This window comes from Rhinatrema bivittatum, chromosome 1, assembly GCF_901001135.1.
Source record: "Rhinatrema bivittatum chromosome 1, aRhiBiv1.1, whole genome shotgun sequence".
Classification (NCBI taxonomy): Eukaryota; Metazoa; Chordata; class Amphibia; order Gymnophiona; family Rhinatrematidae; genus Rhinatrema; species Rhinatrema bivittatum.
In genome coordinates this window covers 60,141,523-60,163,833 of record NC_042615.1, presented here as the reverse complement: position 1 = coordinate 60,163,833, position 22,311 = coordinate 60,141,523, and the positions used below count along the sequence as shown (strand labels likewise).

Below are 22,311 nucleotides of genomic sequence, written 5' to 3'. Positions count from 1 at the left end.
TAATCGGAGAAAGTTCTTTTTCACTCAACCAACAATTAAACTCTGGAATTTGTTGCCAGAGGATGTGGTTAGTGCAATTAGTATAGATGAATTTAATAAAGAATTGGAAACGTTCTTGGAGGAGAAGTCCATTACCTGCTATTAATTAAGTTGAATTAGAAAATAGCCACTGCTATTACTAGCAACAGTAACATGGAATAGACTTAGTTTTTGGGTACTTGCCAGGTTCTTATGGCCTGGTTTGGCCTCTGTTGGAAACAGGATGCTGGGCTTGATGGACCCTTGGTCTGACCCAGCATGGCATGTTCTTATGTAACAAAATATGAATTCTGATCACAATATGGACACAGAACTGTATTCAGGCTAAAGGATACAGAGATGATGAACTTTGATCTGGAGAAGCAATTCATGGTGAATTATTTGTTCTGCCAGCAAGCTATGTACCGAGGTCCTTCTATATTATATCTTTTTCCTTAAACAGACAGACAGCCCAGATATATGTCAGGGACAGCTCCCAAAGTCTGCCTGGAAACAAGGAAAAAACAAATCCAAGGAGGAGGATTTAAAGACAGGGGTGCTCACAGGTGAACTCTGCCACAGCCCAAACCTGTTTAGAGATGAAAACAGCCTACCCAAAGGGCAAGCTTAATCAGACATGTTGACTCACAGAAAAACGCTGACACAGCAAGACGGATTGGTCAAGAAATTACCACAATGGACCATACCATGCAACTGAGTCGCCATGTAGCAGGAGCAGTGACCCCCCCCCCCCCCCCCCCTCAATGAGAGATAGGGTAGCACTCTAAATTGAAAAATGACTCCTTTTCATGCTCTGATTGACTATGCATGAACTGTTGCATACTCATGTCCTGACTATTAAAAGCTGCAGAGAAGAGAGACTCAGGGCAGCAGCCAGAGAGAGAAACTCATTAACGCCTGAAGGCAAAGGCTAAGCCATGGCTGCCTGCCCGCAGACCCGCTTCAGCCTGCCCAAGGTCTCCCCATATAAAGAGAAGGTCCTGCTGGCTGTATCGTGGCCAAGAAAGAGACTTCAACAAGTGCTACCACCCCAGGGACGTCCTTCATAAGCCACAGCATCTCTTACAGATCAGCAAACAAACTTTACAAGGGTGAGAACTGATGGTAATCTTCTACAGTTATGAGGGCTAGTTAATTAGGTTCATTAATTAACATACATAAGCAGGATGAAGTATCTGATATGTTTATGTTCATTAATATTGCAGAGCTTCACTCAATATAAGCCTATGCTGGTTAAGGGCCGTAGAGGCCTGTGTTGTCTACCTCATTCTAAGTGGTAAACCTGAAATATCTGAAAATAAAGTGGTCTGATTCTGAGACAAGCAGGTGTCCTTTTCCTGGAATTTTCATATCGCATATAAGGTGATAAGTGGTAAGTTTCTGTAGCATGGCCAGTACCCCCCAGAGAGAGAAGGGGAGGGAGATCCAGCAGTCTCCTCCCAGCTATGTATACCTTTACCTTGCCTACAGAATATACCCAAATCCATTTTGCGCTATTAAAAATTACAACCCATCTCAAAAGGTCTGCTGGATGGCTGGAACTAGTTTTGAGTCTGTGAACTGTAATGTCCATGAGGCCTTTCCTCATAGGGGAGCCATTCCATGCCCTTTATCATTTTTTGTCATCACAGCTGGGGAAGCATGCAAAGCACACACTAGCATTAAACCATTAAGTGGTATCAAGGGGTGGGGGAGTAGCCTAGTGGTTAGAGCAGTGGACTGTGAACCAGGGAAGCCAGAGTTCAAATCCTGCTGCCGCTCCTTGTGACCTTGGGCAAGTCACTGCACCCTCCATTGCCTCAGGTACAAATTTAGAGCCTGATTCACTAAGGCATTTCTCCCATTCTGCGTCTATGGGAAAATGCCTTGATGAACCAGACTGAAGGCCCTCTGAGAACAGGGAAAAACCCACAATACCTGAATGTAATCTGCTTTAAAGTGCCTGAAAGGTAGAATATAAATTAAATAAAGAGGAAGCTGCCTGGCAATTCCCTTAATAAATGAAATGTTGTATTAAAATGCCAAAATGGACTCCCCTATGCAGAAGAAATCATGCCACCTGACATTTTGGAAAAATACCATCCATTATGAAACTTCTTCCACGACATCACATAACGTATATTATGTATACTTCTACACCACCTCCCTTGAATAAAAGTTCAACCAACCCAATGCAATTTTAACAAAATACAATAAACAATTTGATACATCATAACCACAATATCATCAATAAACTACAATAATTAACAGACAAGAGACAACGCGGACCAACAAGTTACCAATATAACTGCTCAAATATAAAAACAAACAACTATGCCTCGTATCAACCGCCCTCTCTGTAAAGAAGTCTTTTCTAATGTTACTCCCGAGTCTCTCCCCTCTGAGTCCCATACCATGTCATCTTCCAGAATTCCCTCTCCACTGAAAAGGTTTGCTTTGGGTGCATTTATACTTTTGAGGTATCTGAATGTCTCTCCCATATTACTAAGCATTTTTTTCTCTGGAAACACCAATTGGGAGAAATACTTTTATGCACACGCCCCTCAGTTGGTTCAGGCTTTGCAAGGATGCTTTTCTACTTGTATGGCCTCAGGACTGTGCCGTTTACATGACTGCTCACCTCACTACAACCACACTCCCAAGACAGAAATTCAGGAACAGACAGCAGGCACGGCACTTCAAAATCAGCCCAGCAAGGGTTAATGTCTGTGCTGATCAGTACCAGGCATCTCATCCCTAAATTTCAACCAATAACAAAAAAAAAAAAAAGAGTCAGGGCATTTCTCAAAGTGTCTCAAATTTTGGATTCATCCTACAATTAAAGATGACCCAGCCGTCTCTCCATGAGCCCTATCCCAAAGATCACTCTCAGACAAGAAGCATCAATTAAGGTAAATAATTTAAAAAGCCAGGACTTGGGCCAAAACATCCATTTCCTTCTCAGTTCCTTCCTGGCGATACTAATGCAAGACTCTTCATATAATGATAACGGGGGGTATTTTTTAAAAAAGTGTGATTGCTCTTCTTCCAGCAACTTTGGAAATGTGGTATATAAGTATGTATAACATAACCTGTTCCTTGTATTCTGAGTTCAGAACCAATCCATTTCAGTTTAGGATATGCTCTCTGAATGTCCAAAACTACTCTTTTTTTTTTTTGGGCCCAGCTGTTTCCTCCTGCTCCTCTGGGCTTGCAACTCAATTGGATCCGGCCTCCATTGGGTTACAGAACCAGGCGCCTTCATTCGTCACTACTAGGGGGAGGTGGGATTTTCCCCTATTTTTAAATTCCCCCTGCCAACTCAACCATCACAGTGATGGTTCTTTGCCAGAGGCCACAAACTACAGCTCCCTCTGGAACCGGACTATCGTGGACCCTAATTTCTGGCCACAGCCTTGGCTGTAATTCCGTTGTCCCCTCCTCCTCCCCCTCAGGGGCTGTAAATGTTGCCTCCTCAGCATCCACAGTCCCAGACAGCCCAGAGAGCAGAAGCTGAGCCTGCCAATCAAACCGAAGTTCTCTGCACAGTACTAGCAGCAAGCCATTAGCTCCTTATTTTAAATAAATATATATTTTAATATTTTATTGCAGTTTGAAATTTTGATGTTATTTAACTACATTATTGAATTTGCTGTTGTGCTGCAAGGCACCATGGGTCCTTCTTGGAAGACAGCAGCATATAAGTAAAAATGTAATGTAATACAACATTCAAGCTTATAGAAAAATCTGACATTTTTTGACAGCGTTTGTGTATAAAATGGACTTTCAATCATGAAGGTGTTACATGGCCACAAAAAAAAACCCAGATTCAAACCATGGTATTTTCCAGTACATAAAGCAGAGAGCAGAGAGATTTATACCACTCCCAAAATTATGCTCACCATACCAATAGTGGATGAAGGACTGTGTTTTCTGCTTCTCATAAATTATATAAAGGAGACACCATGGTCAATGCCAACCCCATTCATCCTTGGCTTAAATCAAAAACTCTCAAAGTACAAACAGCAAACAAAGAACTCCGTTTTCATTAAGCAAGGAAAACCTAACGACAAGCTTGTTTCATTAACATTTACTGCCTTTTCAGTGTAGAGCGGGGGTAGGCTAAGCATTCACTGTAAGAAAATAACTTTTTTTATGAAAGCAAATATAATATTTATAGATGATGTCAGCTAGACAATAGGACCCATTTTCAAAAACATTTTCTCCCAGACAAAGAACAGACAAAAGCCTCCTGAACACAAAACAGAGACTAATGTGAACAACATGCATGAAAATGTAACAGGCAGCAAAGACCACACTCACAAATTCCTGGGGGCAGGAGGTCATTGTATATCTGACAAAGTGCCCCGACCATGTGGAAAGGGGCCATAAATGATGGAGGGTGAGGCGGGTACAACCTGGATGTCATTGCAGCCTTTAAACGGGTGCAAAAAAAAGCTAAAATATTAAAATATATTTTCATATCCTAAAAACGTACAATGGGGGCCAGATTTGAGGATCCAGCAAATAAATAAATAAATAAATAAAGTGTGCTAAAAGCCCCCAGGTCAGTCTGCTCACTCAAATTTGAAATAGCGCAGCTTTTGTCCATGCTTTTAAATTCCTGCAACTTCAGAAAGGCAAAAAAGTCACAGGGAAATGCCTGTACAAGCAATAACTTGTTACAAAAAAAGCACAGAGAGACTTTTGCTGAAAGGGCTGAGACCTGTTTACTAAACAGAGTTGGTAAAATGGAGTCAAAAAGTATCTGGATTTTATTTTTAAATGGTTTGCATTAAAAATGCGTTTAATTTGCTATAATGATGAATGAGATATGTACACAAAGTTCTTTGGTAATGTTTTGCATTATATTTTATAGTTTGCTATTTGTTTGCAAACTGCTTTGGACTGTTTGTAGACAAGGCAGTATACAATCTGCTAAATAAACCTAAAGTGTTTTCTCCCCTTTTTTGCCCATGGGTAAAATGATTAGTAAATAGAGCTCTAAGGGGCCGATGCAATAAAGTCGCGTAGAAAGCGGGCACTGAACAGTCAGCACCTGCTCTCTTAACGCGCCATGCGATATTTAAATGAGAGGGTCGCGTTAGCAAGGTGGCGCTAGGGTCGCTTGCGACCCTACCGCATCCTTGCCAAAGCGAACCCAATCGGTTTTCGTGACTGCCATACGCCTCCTGTTCCTGAGTCTCCTGCACCAGCATCTCCATGTGTTCCTGAAGCCTTCTCAGGTAGGCAGTACCTCTTCGGACTGACCTCTGGTACTTACCTCTGCCTGCCTGACCATTCTCCTGCCTGCCGCCTGGAACTGACCACTGCCTGCCTGACCATTCTCCTGCCTGCCCTCTGGAACTGACCCTGGTTTTAACCCTTGCTTTGGCTGACTATTCCTGGATTGATACTCTGGCTTTGACCCTTGCACGTCACTCGCACACTCTCTTCTGGCCTACTGCGACTACCAGATCAACCTGCTTGGAAACCAACCGCGGCTCCCACTTGACTACACCCGCAGGCGCTGCCTGTCTTGCCCGGAGAGCCTCCCCAAACTGCTACCTCCCTGAGGTCTCTGGAGCTTCCAGTTCGGGTTTAGTCCTTCCTTTCTACATCAGTCGCACACCAGAGGCCCACCTAAGTCCAAGCGGTCAGGGTACCCAAGGGCTCAACCTGCGGAAACGCCGGACTGTTATTGGTGAAGCTCCAGTTAGCCTCTGTCTCCTCGTGTGCTCCGCCTCCTGGTGGCAGGCGCTCTCTGGGTCCGACCAGAGGGCAGTACCAGTCCTGTGCCAGGCCAAGGGTCCACCTCCAGCGCAACACAATCTTCCTAGCATCAATTTTTATTTATTTTATTAATCTATTTATATTCTACATGGTTCACAGCAGATTACACTTATAGACATTCATAATATAAAAACAAAACAATTGCATTGCCCCTGTCAAATACAATAATAGCACATAAAAATTAATACAAATAAAATGGAAAAAAAAACACACACACACAAAAACAAAGCCCTGATAAAAGCCATTGGCCTGATTATCACAGCCTCTGTGAAAACATTCCCTAACATATGTAGACAACAGACCTAACATCTCTGTTAAAAAAACTTTCTTTTTCAAGGAAGCATTAATACTTTCTTAAAATTCCGCATCTTCGTTACCAGGTGGAACGACTAGGGTAGGATATTCCACAAAGGTGGCCCTGTCACCGAGAAGGCCTGTTCACGTGTATTCACTAGGTGTACCATTCTGTAAGATGGGATTTCCAGCAGGAATTTACCTGCTGATCACAGATCTTGTGATAGTACATATTCTTTGACTAGAGCTCCAATCCAAGGAGCCTCCAAATCAGACCACAACAATTTACGTACATTCATCAATACCTTATATTTCACTCTCCAAGTTACCGAGAGCCAGTGCAAATCCTTTAAAACCAGGGTTATGTGGTCATATTTCTTTGTGCCTGTCAATACTATGTCTGCCAAGTATTGAACTATCTGAAGTGCTCTTATTGTTGTCATTGGGAGACCAATTAACAGCGAGTTACAGTAATCCAAAACTATTTAGTTTGAGCGCTTGGAGTACTGATCAAAATCCCTCCTCAAGAAGCAGAGGTTTTAAACTCCACAGCCTTCATATTTTAAAAATGGAAGCCTCCACCAAAGATTTAACATGCTGTTTCATTGATAACTGTGAATCCTAAATTCCAACACCCCCCCCCCCCCCCCAACCAACGATTCCTCACTTCAGACATAACGGGTAAGACTACGTCCACTATTTTAAATAATGATTGTCCTCGGGTGATAAACGTTTTAAAAGCAAAATCTCAGCTTCATCTAAATTCAAAGCAAGTCGATTGTGAGACAGCCATGTCTTTATTAACAAAAGGAAGAGAGAGAAGATCCTGAGTGGCTTGCCAAGGATTACAAACTGTATATCACCTGCATACAGTTCACACATTACACCTAGACTCAACAGCAAAGTGCAGAATAGGCCCATATAGATACTGAACAGGCATGGCCGAGAGAGCCAAACCCTGAGGAACCCCATGGGGCATGCTGAACCAGTCTGAGTGACTAGAAGGAATTGTTGTACATTGAAACCAGTCAGCCAGAGAAGATGGAAACCATTTTAAAACCATCCCAAAGATACCAAATATGCTTCAGGCGGTACAAAAGGATTTCATGGCATAGGGTATCAAAGGCTGTTGTCACATCTAGCAGCACCATAACAAAGGCTGTACCTAGGTCAAAACCTCGCCCGATCGTATCCATGCTATTTAATAAAAGCAATCCTGTACTCAAATGCCTTCTAAATCCAAATTGTGGGCAGTCTAAATCTCATGCTCATCTAAAAAAAAAAAAAAAAAAAATCATTCAGTTGTTTCAAGACTACATTCTCAATAATCCTAGCTACAAAGGTCAAAGTGGAAACAGGGCGATAATTATTCAAAACAGTTTGGATCTAGTGTGGCCTTTTTCTAAAGGAGCGTAATAGAAGCCCTTTTCATTTCCACTGGCGTTCATTCCTCCTTCAAGGATAGATTCACTAATGTAGATTGGGTGAGCTAGTTCCTTCCTTAATTCTCTGTTAAGTGCAGAGCATATGGTGCAGGATAAATCAAGCCATTACATCAAATCACAACATCCTCAGGAGGAAGCACACAGTCCACCCAAAGTGGCATCGATACTCTTGAGGGCTGCGTGGTACTGACTCAAACTTCTTCCATATTGTTAAAACTTGACTTGGAAAAAAAAAAAAACCCAACTTCTTAAAAGCATCACAGTGCGATGGCTCATGGACTATGCTCTGCAACCTAGTTGCCACTGAATATCTGTATAGAAAAGTTCTGGGGATTCCCTCCAGCTCCTAAAACTTTTGCTGAATAAAATGTTTTCTTGATGGCATCAATCTCTTGTCTATGATTCTTAACTACACATCTGTAAATCTCGCCCAACTCTGGTGCTTCAAAAATGTTCCTACGGTCCTGCTCCAGCTTTCTCAGAGCAGCATTAAACCAAGGTGCCACCCCCTCTTTCTTTTAGGAACAATTACAATTTTGAAAGGAGCCCACTCCTCAATAGGAGATTCTAGTACCTGCAGCAGAAGCAAAGGGGCTTCCTTCACACTGAGAGGGTTGAAATTCTCTAGTTTAGACCCTCTGTGCTCGCTGAAATCATCTTGGTAAATGGGTTACCAACAAAGAAAAGGTTTAGGACAAGGCTTTGGGTCAATTGTCACTGTATGAACCCTAAACCTACAGGGCACCATAAAATGATCTAACCAAATGTCTCTCTTTCTCAACCTGTGACTTGAAAGTATTATCAATCATAAAAAATGGACTGATAAAAACGTGATCTAACATGCCTTTGTCTGTGCATGGGACTGGAAACAAACAGCTCCCAAAACAAGGCTTTCATCGAATCTAAGAACATCTCATATGCACTAGAAGACAATGGGATCACAGGCTAAAATCACCCATTACTATGGTCAAAGTTAAATCAATACTTAGACTAGATAAGAATTAAGTTCTGGGGAGATATTAAAGATGTTAAATCAAAGACTTTATACAGAGAGTCTATAATCACAAATGATAAGATTAAAATCCTTCTTAAAAAAGATCAATAATCCTCTGCCTCACCTAGAGGGGTGAAGCTTTGAGACATACAAAAAAATGAAGACAACATAGCTGGGACAAAACTACACCATCCAAATCAGATAGCCATGATTTGGTAATACACAAAATGTCTACAGTGTATTTCTGCAGCAAATCAAAGATTATATGGCCTCTCTTAGCTATCAACTGGGCATTAAGAAGAAGAAAAGGAAAGATTTGTTAAACACAAATCATGAACTTCAGATCTCATAAGAGATACTAAACAGTGGAGGCTAGCACGGAACTTACCATCCGACCGGGCTGTCAGATCCCCATACCGACCTCTCCCCAGTACTGACAGGGATTAAAGAATCCACCAAAGAACATTCACCATAGAAAGCAAAATTAACACACACTATAATTAAACTTCTTACTGGCGCCTGAATGGGTGCACAAAGGGGCACACTCCTTTGGGGAGTGAGAAAGGTGCACGGCACCTTCGGCATCCGTACCCGCCTCGTAACCCGGCACCCAAGATGACAAAAGGAGGGGCAGGGATGCGAAAGTCTCATCGGGCTAAGAGGCAGCAGATGTCCTGATGTTACAGGTAAGGCAGCACAGCGGCTGACAGACAAGGCAAGAAATCCCTTGGGAGTCAAAACATATATATATATAAAAGATAATACCCTGAAATGTAACCAGGTATTTATAGGGCTATCCAATTACAATTTGTGCACCTAACCTCCTGTCACATCTCTAAACATTTCCTCCCATGCCCTTGCATCGTTTTAGATACGTCCAGAGAAAAACCCAGTTCTTCCCACCAAGAAACTAAAAGGCAACATCATAGAATCCCTGTCCCAAGCAAACACAAAGGATATTAATAACGTTGCTCTCCTTATATCCTCAGTGGTAGATCTCTCTAAAAAGAGAAGTCAAATCCAGTCTCGCCTCCAATAATAGCATCGATAGGAATTTCAGTTAAAACATCTATTAAAACATATCCAAATGAAACTGCCACTGAATGTTTTTGGAAAGTTCATCAACCTTAAGTTTAGAAATCTTGTAAATGTCTCTAAATTCTTCAATTTCTGGACAAACACCATTTTGTCTTGGACTGCAGATGAGTGGACAAGTGAAAACTGACCAAGATGCCCAGAGATCCATTCGGTTTCCTGCGTCTGGCCCTCTATTTTCTCTTCTTGAGCCTGATACTGCTGACAGAATTAACACAGAAAGGACGGCAGAAAAGGACCGATGGTCCATCCTGTCTGCCCAGCAAGCTTCCCATGGTCATTTCTGCCGCACCGTGCAGGTTACTCCCATGTATCAGTAAGTTTTGCTCGACGTGCTTTGCTTATGGACTTGGCCGTAGATGCAGACCTGTGTTTTTTCCTTAATGCCTGCGCATCAGTACTCCAGACTGTAAAAATGTCATAGCTCGTGTTGGTTGTCTCTGAATCTAAATTTCTCTTTCCTTCCACCCCCACATCCTCCTTTGAAGCAGAGAGCAATGTTGCAGTTGCATCAAAAGCATCGAGGCTTATTGGTTAAGGGTAGTAATCCAATGTCTTCTGTTAAGGGTAGTAAATGCTACTCTGTGCAGGTTACCCCCGTGCTTCCCAATGATGTCAAAACTGCTAAAGAGCAGATGCCTTGATGCAGAGAAACCTCTGCAATCCAGATAACATCCAGGCTAACAACCTTCGGCTTAACCAAAGCAAGAATAGCATGGGGGCTAACATCACACAGGAGAGTTGAACACTAGAGATGTGCATTCGTTTTTGCCGAATTGGAAAATTGCAACGAAATTGTCCAATTCGGCATGTTTCAGGGAGCCCGAAAAAAATCAGGATTTTCCCGTTTTTTCGCAAAAATTTGTTTTTCCGATTAGTGCGCGCTAACTCCCCATTAGTGCGCGCTCACTCCCGTCAGCGCGCACTAACAAAAACTAACAAAAAGTAACAAAATCTAACGTTTTTTGTTAGTGTGCGCTAACTAAAAATCGATTTTTTGCGAAAAAAAAGACCCGAACCGAAAAAAAACGACATTTTCCATGGCGGCCGAAAAACGAAGAACGACACGAACACAAAAAATGATGCACATCTCTATTGAACACACTGACAGATCACTCACCCCAAGAACCAGGCTTTGAGGCTGTTTCAGCATTCCCATCTGCGCCAGCAGAATCTCACATTGCTGTTCTACTCTCGCCATTTCTCTCTCTCGAGTTCCATATCTGCAGCCAAGGCCATCAACAGCGCAGAACTCCTTCCACGAACAGCCTGATCAGGAGTAGCAGGTGGATCCAGACTCGGGGGGGATATCCATTCCGGAGCTAGGAGTACCATGTGGATCCAGACCCGGGGAGATATCCATTCCGGAGCTAGGAGTACCACGTGGATCCAGACCCGGGGAGATATCCATTCCGGAGCTAGGAGTACCACGTGGATCCAGACCCGGGGAGATATCCATTCCGGAGCTAGGAGTAGCACATGGATCCAGACCCAGGGGGGGATATCTATTCCGGAGCTAGGAGTAGCACGTGGATCCAGACCCAGGGGGAGATATCCATTCCGGAGCTAGGAGTAGCATGTGGATCCAGACCCGGGGAGATATCCATTCGGGAACTAGTAAGTGAACCCTCAGTTTCCAGTGCTGCTACAGACCCTGCCTGTGCGGTGGGCAGCAGGAAGGCAGAGATCAAAGTCTGTTAAACCACAAGTAAATCTGAGGGCTGGGGGATGCCACACAAAACTCTCCCCTATTTGTTTCTTGCCCATAAGGCACAGTTGGAACTAAAAAGGTAAAGAAGAAACAGATGTTGACAACACAACTCTGCTTTAGTGTGGCTCACTCATCTGCCATCTTGAATCCCACCTTTTATATTAATGGCCACCTCTGAAATGTGAAGGTGATGCACAGTCCACAGAAAAACCGAACATCTTTTCAGGATCTTCCCCCGACTACTATGCACAGAAACAAGCCCAGTGAATAATTCTTTACTGGCCAGATTTGAGGATTGAACAACAAAAGTGCAAAGAGCTTGCAAACCATTTCACTTGCACAGATTTGAAACTTCGATGTCAGATGCACCTGGCTTGGATTGCCCCAATCCGAGTGAAGAAATAAGACCAGTGAAGGTACTGGGCGGGGGTTGTAGGGAAAGGTTTAGGGTGGCTGGGAGGCTGGACCCGTGATCCTCACATTTAAAATACGGTGAGCGGGGGGAGGGGGAATAGCTGCCACTGGTCTTGCGGCCCTAATATTTTTTTACACCCTAAAACCGGACCGGTCTGGGGAGGAGAATGCAAGGTCGGCCCCCACAGGGCTTTTGCAGTTCGGGTGGGAGAGACATGTTTATGTCTGCCAGCCTGCAATTTGGGGGGGGGGGGGGGGTTGTAATGGATCGAACTTAACCGGCTTATGTCCTTTTGAATATCGAGAGTCAGATATAAAAAGTTATCTTTATACTTTAACTTTATACATAACCGGCGAATGTCCAGTTATGTTTAAAGTTCTCCAGCTATAACTTTAATTGGGGATATTCAGTGAGACATTTATCCCACCGAATATCCAGAACAAGTTATCCAGCTAACTTTAGCCGGATAACTTGTCCATATTCAGTAGGACGTTTAGTGGACTCCTCAGTTTGTTTGGTTTTTTTTATTGTGACTTCTCGATTGCGACTTCACAATATGCTTTTGTCCCAAAAAATACTCCATTTGCAGTTCTTTCTTAGCTTGGCGTGTCAATTCCATCCAACCCAACACCGCAGCATTTCGACAGACAATGCCTGCATCAGGGGACAGGAAAATCCTCTCATTTCTCATGAACCCTTTACCAATATCAAATGATCCAATTATCCCATTTCAACGTCGAGCTGATCTTTATAAAACGCTCCTGCAATCTAAGACAGTTTCCAAACATGCGCTTCAAAAAGTTAACGCGATGCATTTTAATCTCCCCATAATGCGGTCTTTCATTTCCGTGAACGTGCTGTAAAAACTGGCTACCAGCTTCAAGTTTTTCAGAAACCATGAGGACTTCGCCAACGGAACAACCCAAGGCTCAGTACAATGCTGTACCTTAGGCTTCTGGGTTGTTCCATATCCGACACATGCAAAATATATTTTAAGATTCCCGTTACACCGTTCTTGGAAGCATTCTAACCTTTACTTTTACCTCATGCAAGCACACTAGAGGCTAATTATTATATATTTTTTTTTAAACTTTGCTCTTCTAGCTACAATATCTAAATATATAAATGATACAGCTGACCCCACCAACCACTGACCAGCCAATACAGCTGGTGGGATGCACATGCATCTCCCTACCCGGCCACAGATACAGTGGGAGCAAGAACGTCGACCCCCACTGCTCTCCAGCCTGCCTCAGCTACAGCAGGAGCTCTGTCAACCACTCCTGCTGCTCCCTCCAGTGCCAGCCCAGTGACTGCTGTGGCCTGGCTCTTCTTCTCTTGGCCGCCAGTTTTCCCTTTCCCTACAAAAGCAGGGACTGAAACACTGAAAGGCAAGTGATACTGAGGACTGACAGGTCGGGCACGGGACCAGAGCTGAGATTATGTTGGGACCGGGGAGGGGCTCTGTAGAGTATCAGGCTGGGGCGGATGGGGAAATCAGTCTGGGGAGGGCGACTGGGCGTGCGCTCAGGTACGGGGGAACCAGAGAGCTGGGGGGTCGCGTTGGGGAATGGAAAATGAGATTGCGCTGGCTCTGAGGAAGGGAGCGGAGTCCAGGTTGGGATTGGACTAGGGAGGAGAGGGTCAGAGAATACTGGGTCCAGGCTGGGGAGGGGTCAGGATGGGGGAAAGAGTGGGCTAGGACGGAGCTAAGCAGGAGAGAAGGGAACGCTAGGGCTGGGACGCTGAGATGGGGGGGGGGGGGGGAATCAGAGTGTGCTAGGGATGGGAAGGCTGAAATAAGTGGGGGTGCTGGGGGTGGCCTGGAGAAGATGGCAAATAGGGGCTGCCGGAGAATTTCAACAGGTTCCAGTTAGCGATATATAAATATCACCTTGGGACTGCTTACCTGTTGCACTTCACTTTGAATATAATTTTATGGAAAAAAAAAGAGGCGATAAAAAAAAAAAAAAAAGGATTTGATGTAGCCAATTAAAGCTCACAGCAAAAGATGGAATAAGTCAGGGACTGGTATAATAAGGTACGCCAGGCCGAGTGCTCATTTTTACTTGCATTTCTGCACATATTTTTGTGCACGCAACTTTACTCGTGACTTAAGGATTTTAGTGCTCAAAAAATATGTGCAGAAACAGGAGTACAAATGCGTACATAAATTTAGCACTCCTTCATGTAAACCCTATCTTAATGAAGGCAGTAGTTATTATTCCTCAATGCAGAGAGATGTGTTGAAGCCCCGAAGGTTTAACTTCTATTGTTTTAATGCCGAAAATTTAGCTCTTGAGTGAGAGGTGGGGTAAAGTTAATTCACATTTCCATGGCTAGTGTCAGTCTTTGGGGTTGTGCTAGTGTAGTCCCGGACCTGGGTGCGGGACCCCAATATTCAGGTCTCGGTGGAGCCAGGTACACCACGGCACCTAGGTGACAGAGTCCATCGGCTCCGAGATCCCAGAGCCAGAAATGCAGAATTGCTCTATGTGCAATCGTCTACCATTCTGTAAAGTCATGAAAAAAGGCACTTTTTGCAGCAAAAGCTGTCACTACCGTGCAGAGCTCGCTGCATGTACGGCTACCTGTCAATGCCACCTCATGCTTCTTTGGATTTGTCTCATTTGCTGGTGAGAACAGCTGGCAGAACGGTTGCCAGGCAGGAGCTGCCTGACAGCAGCGTGACGGAAGGATGCTCCGAGGCGAATCAGTTCGTTATCCTGGCCTACTGGATTATAAACTCCAGCGTACTTGCTTGAGAGCAGTCTTTTACACTGATCCTACACTGTGGAACATGCTCTGCCAGGGGGAGCTGAAGGCTGAGAAGGATTTGAAAAGCTTTAGAAAAAGGCTAAAAGCATTTCACAGGTATTTCAGCAGATAACGTACTAATTATATGCTTTACTTTTGTTTTGCCGGTTTTTATAAATTGATATATTATGAGTAGTACTGTGGTACTTTAATCTACTCTGAACATAGAAGTGGCAAAATATAAATATGTTTTTAAATAAATAAATAAAAAGATGGGGTCCTTACACACAGAAATGAGATGAATCTGGAGAAGCACAAGGTGACAGAAATAGACAGTTGCACATACAGCATGCACTGCACAATGATAATTCTGCTGCAAAAAAAAAGTGCCTTTGTCAAGCGCTTATGTAACAAGAGACTGTTGCATGTCAGCAAGCACTGCCCAGTGGTGCCACTTCTGCTAGTGTGAGTGCCTGCCCCAAAGAGAAGCGGTTATTTCACTTTAGGCCCTGGCTAATGTCCCTTTTTCAGTTTTATCCACACAGTTTTCTTTTAGCTCATGTAACGCATGGTTTGGCCCTGCACCTCCATGCGGGGGTTGCTAATGGTTTGTTCTGAGCGCGCTCCAAACTTTGTGCACTCAGTAGAGAGAGCTCGCAAACTGGCAAGTCATGTGTTTCTCAAGAAGCAGTTCTAGCTGATCCAGCTCCCTATAGAGGATATGTAAACTCCAGGGGGGTTAGGCCAGTGGTCCCCAATCCTGTCCTGGGGGCCCACCAGCCAGTCGGGTTTTCAAGATATCCACAATGAATATGCATGAGAGAAAATTTGCATGCACTGCCTCCATAACATGCAAATTTTCTCTCATGCATATTCGTTGTGGATATCCTGAAAACCCGACTGGCTGGTGGGCCCCCAGGACAGGGTTGGGGTCCACTGGGTTAGGCCACCTAATTATGCACCAAAATGATTTCTGCAGTGAGTACCATGGGTTTGCATTAGTCAAGTGATGATGACCTCAGTCTAAGAAGTGTAATGTGGGGCTTCCCAAACTATAAGCATCAGAGGAGGGGGACATGGCCCCCCAAAATTTGGCTGATTTGACTCCTCCCCATCCCGCTTTCAAATTGAAACAGAAGAAGAATCTTCTAAAAAAAAAAAAAAAAAGATTGGTGGCAGTGGGACGGTACTTGTTTTATTGTTCCTGGACTGCCTGCCTGCCCGCCCTAGATCTGCTCACTTACAGTGATTAAATAAAACAGGAAGAGGAGGAGGAGACAGGAGCGTTGCAGAGCTTCAAAGGCTTCATTCTCTCCTCCTCCTCTCCTGCCAGGTCTGAGCATCATGCTTTGAACTACGTCATGGGTATGTGGGTGTGTGTGCATGAGAGACAGGGAACCTGTGTAAGGGGGCGTGTGGGAGAGGACAGAAAGAGCCTGTGTGAGGGAATGTGTGTGTGTGTGTGAGACAACAGAGGGGTCTGTGTGAGGGCATGTGTGTGTGTGTGCGAGAGAGGGAGCCTGTGTGAATGGGTGTGTGGAGAGAACAGAGGGAGCCTGTGTGAGGGTGTTTGTGGGAGAGAACAGAGGGAGCCTATGTGAGGGGATGTGTATGTGTGAGACGACAGAGGGGTCTGTGTGAGGGCATGTGTGTGCGCAAGAGAGAGCCTGTGTGAGTGGGAAAGAACAGAGGGAGCCTGTGTGAGGGTGTGTGTGGGAGAGAACAGAGGGAGCCTGTGTGAGGGGATGTGTGTGTGTGAGACGACAGAGGGGTCTGTGTGAGGGCATGTGTGTGCGCAAGAGAGAGCCTGTGTGAGTGGGAAAGAACAGAGGGAGCCAGTGTGAGGGTGTGTGTGGTAGAGGACAGAGGGAGCCTGTGTGAGGGTGTGAGACGACAGAGGGGTCTGTGTGAGGGCATGTGTGTGCGCAAGAGAGAGAGGGAGACTGAGTTAGTGGGTGTGTGGGAGAGGGACAGAGAGCCTACATGTGTGTGTGTGTTCTAGGGGAATTCTGCTCAAAATATTTAAAAGTCTACATCTTTGAGTAATAAATCTTCTGTATTATATTTTAAGTTAATTACTCAAAAGACTGATGTATATTGTGTTATTTTGACCAATATAGAAGTATGCAGAATTTTAAACTTGTGTGTGCAGAATTCCCCTAGGAGTACTCCATGATATCCTCTCTTCCTCTACCCAGATCTCTTACCCTCCTTACTCCAGTATATGTAAGAGAATAATGGTTGGGGGTGGAGTTGGGGGAAATTTGAATGGCCCCACCCAACAAAATGGCATTCCACTACCCCTATCCCAAACTCTGGTCTGAGGCCTCAAATGGGGTCACAAATTCTTCAGCTGGGGTCACCAGTGCTTCAAACAGTTGCACTCTTCAGGCCCCAGCAGCAGCGCCATTAGTGGTGGAAGTCAGCCTGCGCTCACAGGCCCTGCAGTGGCCCTGACCTCGCATGAGAATCTGTGGTAACAGGAAATCCGGCATAAGGAGAGATCGGGGGACACGGCAGGGCCTGTAAACTTGTAGATCACTGCCAAGCTTGGAACCAGCCATGAGGGAAGGGGAGAGCAGAGTGTGCATGGGCTGGTGGGGGCACTGCCATTGCTCACCCACCACTCATCTTACTCAAGAGAAGAATATTGGCCTTGCTATCAGCCTGCCTTTTCTTCTCACCAGCTGTCATTCATCGTTGGCTTGGATCCTAAAGACCCCAGGCAGGGTGACGTTTGGAGGAGGGACTGCTTAAAGGGAGCAGCTGCAGGAGGGTTTTAAGGGTTGGATCAGGCAGAGAGAGATTGGTTGTGAGGAGAGAAAAAGGGGAATGAGAGAAGGAAGACTGGGAATGCAAGAAAAGCGCTAGGTGTGAAAGCAGGGTTGAAGCGGAGGAGGGGAGAGGGGATTGGGCGAGAGGGAGGAAGGGAATGACAAAGGATCAGATGGGGGTTTTAGGGCTTGGGTGAGAGGATCAACTGGGGAGATGTGAAAAGGGCTGGAGGGGATGGGTCAGGAAGGTGAGAAGGGCTTGATGACTGAAGAGGGGATCAGCTGGAGGAGATGGAAGTTGAGAGAGATGGATCCTCTGGAAAGAAGGAGATTAAGAGGAGTCTTCTGGACGGGGTGAAGGTTGAGGGGTAGGGAGTAAAATTTTAGAGAAAAAATCAATTGGAGATGGTGAAGGACGATAGACGGGATCAGCTGGAGTGATTGTTAGAGGGGGACTGCACCCCTGATATTTTGTTTTGGTCATCTTTTAGAGTCAGGGGAATTTTCAAGTGCTAAAATGGGGTCATATTGACTAAAGGTTTGGAAAGTCTTGGTGTAATGCCTGAATTGGATAAATGCATCAGAATTAAATTAACCACCTCATAATGCCTGTCCAGTTAAGGATATGATTAAGTCAATGATCTCTTACTGGTAAATACTGTAGTAGAGTGGAAGAGTTGCCTGGTGATTAGAGTAGTGGGTTGAGTTCAAATCCCACTGCTGCTTCTAATGACCTCGGTCACGTAACCCTCCATTGCCTCAAGTACAAACGTAGCCCTAGATTCACCAAGTTGTAATGTTTTATTGCAGGAGGGGGGGTCCAAGAACACAGCGGGTTGTCATTGTGATAGTGGGGCCCCTCCCCCATAAAAGCATCGCGACCGTATGGCGTGTTCTTTTGTGTCGCAGCCAAACATGTCAAGCAGCCTTTTAACGCGATGGTGGCCCCAACCTCACGAGACTGCTATCGCCTTAAAGAGCCGCTGGCTCAAAAAATAAAAGCTGCAAACAGGGAGGTTGAGCGGGGGTCAGTGCCAACACCTGTCTCAACCCGGGGCCGCTAGTTGAGGCAGCCAACTCCCCGAAAATGTAAAAAATATAAAACTTTAGGCACGCAGCGACAGCCCCCCACACCCTCGTTCATCATGAAGACCTCCTCCCCCCCCCCCCCCAAGTTCATTATGAAGACCCCCCCAGTTCATTAAATAAACTTGAGGCTCCGGCCCCCCTTCCCACCCTCTTCTGCCCAAGACCAGCTTCAAGCCCCCAATTCCCCCCCCCCCCAAAAAAAGCAGGTCTCCCACCCCCCCGCCCCCATCAAGGGATCCCAGGTAAGGTTTGGGTGCACCCTTGCACCCGGCCCGGTCGGTGCCATTTTCCATTTCACATGGCTGAAGCAAAGTCAGGTCGGCACCATTTTGGAAGATGGCACCTATCGGGCCCGGGTACAAGGGTGCACCCAGGCCCTATGCAGGATTCCTCGACAGGTTTGGGGGGGGGGTCAAGCATGGAGGGAGGATGCAGGGGTATGGGGGCTCAATGTTGGTCTTGGGGGGGAGGGAGGGTGGGAAAGGAGGGCCAGAGCCTCAAGTTTATTTAATGGACTGGGGGGATCTTCATGATGGACTTGGGGAGGCCATCACAACATGCCTGAAGTTTTAGATTTTTTATATTTTCAGGAAGTCATGACCACCTCCACTGGCAGCCCCTGGCTGAGATGGGGGGGGGGGGGGGGAGAAGGGGTGTTCTGCCGCTTTAAATGTGCAGCAGGAGCCTCGGGACCTACGTTAGAGTCTCGGCCCTCTCGCCGCACATCTAATGCATTTCAATTAGGTGTTCTTTTATTGCAGCTGACCACCTTCTTGGTTGGCCATGAAAAAAATATTAACATGAAATTAACTATTCATGACCTTCTTTGCATTTGCATGCAAGGTGGTCATTGTAATAGGGGAAAGGTATCTGGGCGGGGAGATGCAAAATATTGCGTATGTCGCGCAATATTGCCATGATAGTTCTCCATCGAGGTGATAGCGAGCGCCATAATGCACGTTAGATGCCTAATGTGGTCACCTTGCTAGACTGTAAGCCCCCTGGATACAGGAAAATACCTACTGTACCTGCATGTAACTCGCCTTGAGCTAGCAATGAAAAAGATTTGACATAGCAGTGCTAAAGAAGAGATGAACTGAAACCTATGGATGATAGACTGATAACTGCAGTACAGGTCAGGATAATGCGTTGTGGACTAGCTGGTTCATAGCCAGCAGAGAAAAGGGTCTGCAAACAGATAAATGCAGATTCTATGGAACAGAATTGGAAACAGGTACACATCTCATCGCTGGATGCGACGTGCTGATATCAGAAGCCCTTTATACAGAAAGGCATAACAAGGTGGCACTGCTTAGTCGATGAAAGCCATACAAAGATTATCACATTGATGTACCAAACAAATATTGGGAACACAGCCCTAACAGAACAGAACAAAGAAGTAGCAATCACCTGGGACATTCCTCTTCCACCCACAGGAAGATCGATGCTAGAGAACCAGATATCATGGTGAAGGAGAAAGACACAAGAGCATTGCTGTTGGCGACTTCAGTACCCAATGACTATTCTGTGGATCATATGGAGAAAGCAAAGATCCTTAAGTACCAAGAGATGCAATCAGAGACCCAAAAAAATGGGGCAGAAACAGTCCCAATTATATTTGGGTGCCACTAGGCTGATTAAGAAGCATTTCCAAGTGCACCTTGATAAGTTAATGTCACCCTTGGGAGTCTGGCACTTCGCAAGAATTAAGGGCATTAGCAGTAAAGTTGAGAGTTTGAGATCATTCCCAGCATATCCTGGCTTTACCGATGAGGTTCTTTCCAAAGGTGCAAAACAACTTCATTTGGAGACATTGCCCCAAAATACAGTGCCCCCCCCCCATATCAGTCTTCCAGTAATAACCGTTACACCTGCAACTAAACACCACTATGCACAACAATTATTGATTTATTAAATGTGTAACTTGCTTAACTGCAAGACACCCTAAGCAAGGAACAACAGTTTATATGAAGAGAGCACTCTGTAAGCCTGCACGTATCAGTCATTCCGTCCGGAGGATTTGTGCTGGCCGGGTGCAAGCATTCAGAACTTCTGCTGTATAGTGCCAGGGCTAACTGCCGCTGCTGTTACCCCACCCACCCCACAGGGCTGACATTTCACGCCCTTTGCCATGACAAAAACTCTAATTAATTCCTCTCTTAGGAATATAAGGAATGAAATTCAAAACTCCTCCCAAGCAACGAAAAAATGTCTCTCTCCCTCTCTTGCAGGGTCTGCCAGATTCAAATTATTTACAAGCCACTTAAGTACGTTTCACATGCTAATTAAATTGCGCTGCCTGGGGGATCAACTAGCATCCATCCGAAACAAAAAAAAAAAAGGGATTCCGATCCCTTTACTCACACCGAGCCCTTGGTCGAGACATCCTGCTGAGCGTGCCTAATTCAAAGAGCTGCTCGAACACTGCCCTGCTCAGCTCGGTTACAGGCAAGGCTGCCGCTGCAGTGTCCGAAGCAGGTCGCCCCCGTCCCATCTGCCGCACTCGCTAGGAAAGGGTCTAAAGCAATTTCAAGTCACAATGCCTCTTCCTCCTCCCTCTCCCCAACCCATCCCAGGGAAATTCAGGGGTTCAGTGGCATTTTCATCCTACGAAGCCAAACGACTCTTGCTTAGTCTTGGCTCGACAGAAGGAAGATGGAGGCCTCAATTCTTTTAAGGAAAAAAAAATACTAGGAAAGCTTATCTTCCTTTTTGGCTTGAAAACCTCTCTCTGCATTGAAGCTCACGGGAAAGACGCAATGGTTCCCTAAAAATATTCCGACCGCCTTCCCCCAAAACCAACATTCTCGCGTTCTGTCACAAAATGCTGCGCTCTCTTCTCCTTCGCCCACTCCCCACGACGACCCTTAGAGCCAAAAAAAAACAAAACAAAACAAAACGACCGCCGTCGTTCGAGAAAAGAATCTGCAGCACGCTTTGTGACATCATAATCATAACATTACAGCCATAAGAACGGTCAGTCAAGCCAAGCGTCACACAGAAGCTTCTCGCTCATTGGCTCCTTACCTCCGATCCATTATTGCAGCTCGGTTGGGAGCGACGGGCGCCGGGTTGCTCACCTCATATTTCTGACCCCCGCGCCCCCCCTCCCCCGACCACCACTAGCGACTTGTCCTCCCGGCCTGCACCGGTGGTAGCATGAATGCTGCTGCTGCCGTACAACGACTGAGCACAGCACCGGTTCAAGGCAGGCAGCTTCAGCAGTGTGGGGGATAACGTAAAACACGCCCAGTGGAGAGAGGCTAGGACGCTGCAATCAAACAGCCGCAGCCCACACGGCGGACACAGATAAAAGCGCTACCCCAGAAACTCTGTAACAAAGAGCAGAAGTGTCCGGCCTGGCTTGCGCTCGGCGGTATTCATGAAACCGTTTCTGCTAACATCCTACACTGCTTCTGAGGCGGCGGCGGCTGCCAGCTGCTGACGCTTCCCTGCATCACCGAGTGCAGCGCGGGAGCCCCCTGCTGAAGTAAGGGCTCCACCTCCAAGTAACTTGGATGCCTGTCACACAAAGGAAAAAACACAAAAAAGAAAGGAAGGCAAAGGAATTGAAGCGTGTACGCAAACTTCTTGGGGCTCTTTCTTTGGGTTGTTTTGTACATAGCATGAAGCTCCGCTTAAACTAGCGTAAATTGGCTTTCATATTTACCGCTAGACCTTTTCCTAATATTTATATCTAAAATTAAGGGACCTCGCCCCCTAAAAGAAAAAAAAGTGTATTATGCCAAACAGTAATACATACGGGCAACACATTACATTTTATTGATAATCAATTATTATACATTTTATTTTATTACAACTCTGGTACCAGATAAAAGATTACAGTATGTTTTTCATTGATAAAAGCCTGGTTGTCCAAAAACCATATATTTCTGGAAATCAAGAAATCTAAGATTCTCTGGGTT

The 22,311-nt window shown here is 45.4% G+C and overlaps 1 protein-coding gene across 1 annotated transcript in view; it reads right to left on the bottom strand.

Annotated features, from left to right (window-relative positions):
• TRIM2 (tripartite motif containing 2) overlaps window positions 1-21,798 on the bottom strand; it is a 231,841-nt gene extending 210,043 nt beyond the window's left edge. Inside the window, exon 1 of the mRNA XM_029609266.1 lies at window positions 21,413-21,798. The gene's annotated coding sequence lies outside the window, so the exon portion shown is untranslated. The remainder of the gene's footprint in view (window positions 1-21,412) is intronic.
• Window positions 21,799-22,311: the final 513 nt, after the last annotated feature.